The 4,333-nt window shown below is 37.5% G+C and overlaps 1 protein-coding gene across 4 annotated transcripts in view; it reads left to right on the top strand.

Moving 5' to 3' along the window:
* The window catches only part of LOC106880078 (uncharacterized), a 269,236-nt gene that overhangs the window by 203,165 nt on the left and 61,738 nt on the right, over positions 1-4,333 (top strand). Inside the window, exon 1 of one of the 4 annotated variants that reach the window (XM_014929891.2) lies at positions 3,489-4,019. The exons of the other annotated variants lie outside the window; for them this stretch is intronic. The gene's annotated coding sequence lies outside the window, so the exon portion shown is untranslated. Of the gene's footprint in view, positions 1-3,488; positions 4,020-4,333 lie in introns of those variants that run through there. 4 annotated transcript variants of the gene reach the window in all.

Raw genomic sequence — 4,333 nt, 5'->3', positions numbered from 1 at the left:
ATGGCTGGAGGGTATATCAGCCGAAACGTTGTGTTAACAACAAACAAGATGAGGACAAATATCCGTCAAATGTAAATAATGAAAATAATGTACATAATTCTTCATCTCTTAAATATAGAACAATATTTTCCTTTAAAAATGTGTATTTATTTCATCATTTTGTATAATCACCAAGAAATGTGATAAAAGTTTAATAAGGAGTGGTTGTGTGGTAAGTAGCTTGCTTACCAACCACATGGTTCTGGGTTCAATCACACTGCGTGGCACCTTGGGGAGGTGTCTTGTCTCAGGTCGAGCAAAGCCTTGTGATTGGATTTGGTAGACGGAAACTGAAAGAAGCCTGTCGTATATATGTGTGTGTGTGTGTGTGTGTGTGTGTGTGTGTGTGTGTGTGTGTGTGTGTCCCAACATCGCTTGACAACCGATGCTGGTGTGTTTACGTCCCCGATAAGAGACCGATAGAATAAGTGCTAGGCTTACAAAGAGTAAGTCCTGGGGTCGATTTGCTCGACTAAAAGGCGGTGTTCCAGCATGGCCGCAGTTAGATGACTCAAACAAGTAAAAGAATAAAAGAATAATAATTATCTTTTGTATGCCAATTTTTCTGAGAATATCCATAATGGCAAATACATACTTCCAAATCTACCCGCCATATGATGGAAGCTTTATGTTTTCTAATGTGTTCAATCCTGCAAAGAGGGATATCTTCAACTGATGGACTGCGATTCCCCTTCAGGACCAAAACGTTTGTAAACGCCCCACACCAGATAATTTCCTTCTATGTGAGAGTACTAATCCGCTACATGAGGCAGTGATGTTACTAAATACGCTCACACATATCAGAGCACCACCAGAATACTGTCATCAGTTGTATTATACATATAACTGCCCGGCTGTTTCTATTTCACTGCTTCACCAACCGCTAAAGGGAGATAACTATGATGTTATTGTATTTATGTCCCTTGGTAACTATAAGCTAAAATGCTATTGTCTGTTATATGGCAGGTAATAGTTAATAATCTATTTCACTCTGTTTAACCAACCCATGAAAGGAGATGGCTTTGAGCTTCTTGCATTCATGTCTTTGTTTTAAACACTGAAAAGGGTGATAGAAGACTGCTGGGAACATATTTTTCAACTGTCAGTAATACAGAATAACGTTATATATGGAATAAATTGATAGCGAAACAATAACATTGTTATTAATAACATATATATATATATTCCAAATGTACAAATAATATATTCGCTCTGAATTCATTTTAACATCATATATATGTGCGTGTGTCTATATTCTGAAAATATCCAAAGCTACCTGCCATATGATGGGAGCTTTCTAATGCGTTCAATCCTGCAAACAGTGAGTGTGTGGTAAGTAGCTTGCTTACCAAACACATGGTTTCGGGTTCAGTCCCACTGCGTAGCATCTTGGGCAAGGGTCTTCTGCTATAGCCTCGGTCCGACCAAAGCCTTGTGAGTGGATTTGGTAGACGGAAACTGAAAGAAGTCTGTCGTATATATGTGTGTGTGTGTGTGTGTGTGTGTGTGTGTGTGTGTGTGTTTGCGTGTCTGCGTTTGTCTACCCCCAAAATATCGCTTTACATGCGATGCTGGTATGTTTACGTCCCCGTAACTTAGTGGTTCGGCAAAAAGGACCGATAGAATAAGTATTAGGCTTACAAAGAATAAGTCCTGGGGTCGATTTGCTCGACTAAAAGATTCTGCTCAAATGACTGAAACAAGTAAAAGAATAAAAGAATAAAAAAATAAAAGAATAAAGGAATAAAAAAATAAAAGAATAAAAGAATAAAAGAATATTGAAAATAGTTATTTAAATAGTATTCTTTCACAGTGAAATTTGAAAAATATAAAAATATAGTGATCCGAATGCATATACCTTTTTAACATTATTTGTTAATTAACATCAATTGAGAAAAGAATATTTCCCAAATTACCCTACGTAACAAGAAATACTAGATGTTGATATAATCACAGGCGTTTTAGGTTCGCCAAATACTTCTCCGCGGTCACCAGACACACTGCAAATACTCAAGTCTTCCTCAAATCACACATCAGCGTCTTGAATGACAGGACTCATTTATCTTCCATCTTTATCTTTCCTTGTTTCACGTGTTGGACAGTGACCATGCTGAGGTAACACTGCCTTGAAGAGTTGAGGATTCAACCTCAGTACTTACATTTTTTTCAAGTCGGGTATTTACCCTGTTGCTGTCTTTTATCGAACCAATGGGTTACGGGGAGCTGAACACACGAACACCGGTTATCAAACGGTGATAGGGGAGAAACACAGACATAAAGACACACACACACACAAACACACACATGTATATGTATACATATATATATATATATATATATATATATATATATATATATATATGTGTGTATATATATATATATATATATATATATATATATATATATATATATATGTATATATGTGTGTATATATGTATATATATATGTATATATATGTATATGTGTGTGTGTGTGTGTGTGTGTGTGTGTGTGTGTTTGTTTGTGAGTGTGTGTGTGTATGTATGTATATATCTATGTGTATATCTGTGTGTATACCAGCTAACTGACACCTACTAAATAGACTGGCTTCCACCACCCACAACATATATCCCTTCAGACGCATTATACTTCCACACACACATCACACACCACTCGCTAATATAAAGCCCCTCCCCCACGACCTTAACCAATACACAAAGAAATCAGACTAACGAACACAATTATATTATATCTACTTATACCTCTGGAAAAAATTCTACATATGACACCAGTACCCCATCCATACAGGAGTACCACACTTAATAACGCCCACATATCCCACAAACACTTCAAGATAACTCTTACCGGCTTTACTGCGAATCCAACCAAGGGACATAACTCCTAACCAAATCCCCAGCCCTTTTTCGTTTCACCACCTTTTCCACGGCAACCATATACAGGATGTGTCAATTCACCTTCAACAATAGAGAGCAGTCGACATATTCCCTCCCATATAAGCTAACTCTGATGAGCGTAAGGTTATATAATTGGAATGTTATATAACACACCATGCGCGATTGGTAAGATCAGCCGTGATGGATAAGCGTGGGAGGGGGGTAAACAGTTTAGATGCTTGTTTCTCTGGAGACTTTCAGAATGATGTAGACGCCTCTGATGAGAAACCAGTAGGGTTCGAAAATAGATTAAGGTTGTTCATCATTTCTTTTCAGTCTGCGGGAAAATGGCTAAAATTTGCCCTTTTTATAATTATACCATATGTTACATATATATATATATATATATATATATATATATAATAGATTTATGTATGTAGATGGCTAGCAGTGATCTCAAAGCGACCCACCCGATGACGTGCAGTAACACATATTTATATAATAATGTTGTTGGTACTCCGTCGCTTACGACGTCGAGGGTTCCAGTTGATCCGATCAACGGAACAGCCTGCTCGTGAAATTAACGTGCAAGTGGCTGAGTACTCCACAGACACGTGTACCCTTAACGTAGTTCTCGGGGATATTCAGCGTGACACAGTGTGACAAGGCTGACCCTTTGAATTATAGGCACAAAAGAAACAGGAAGTAAGAGTGAGAGAAAGTTGTGGTGAAAGAGTACAGCAGGGTTCGCCACCATCCCCTGCCGGAGCCTCGTGGAGCTTTAGGGGTTTTCGCTCAATAAACACCCACAACGCCAGGTCTGGGAATCGAAACCGCAATCCTATGACCGCGAGTCCGCTGCCCTAACCACAGGGCCATTGCGCCTCCACATTTATATAATAATATTTGTGTGAAATACTCAGCAATTAACAGCTGGAGTTAAAGCGCAGAAGCAATTATAGTGATTTGAACCAAAGCCAATTCATTCCATCTTTTTGTATTATGTTCTTTTTTTATAAATACTATATATAATACTTGGATACTTAGATAACGTTCCGCCAGAACTGGTGCCGGACATGACTAACCTAATAGAACCACCTGGAAAAGGTATTTAATGTTCACATTTTTCTCATTCTTTCGCCAAGATTTTCTTATACAAATTCACTTGCATGGCATTATTACGTCCCCAGCAATCGAAGGCATTAAAGCAAATAGCCGTACAATGGGACTGAACTTTTAACTATGTGCTTGTGAAGCGAAGTTCCTAACTACGCAATATTTCTCTATTTTTTCTCTACCTATCTGCCTATTCAACTACTAATTTATCTACCTATCTCTCTATGTATGCATGTAATTTATCTATTTCTCCCTAAATATATAACATATTTTTTATGTGAAAATATGTATATATATATATATAT

The sequence above is a fragment of the Octopus bimaculoides genome, chromosome 1 (assembly GCF_001194135.2).
Source record: "Octopus bimaculoides isolate UCB-OBI-ISO-001 chromosome 1, ASM119413v2, whole genome shotgun sequence".
Taxonomy (NCBI): domain Eukaryota; kingdom Metazoa; phylum Mollusca; class Cephalopoda; order Octopoda; family Octopodidae; genus Octopus; species Octopus bimaculoides.
The sequence above is the reverse complement of the archived record's forward strand: the minus strand, read 5'-3'. Positions and strand labels throughout refer to the sequence as shown.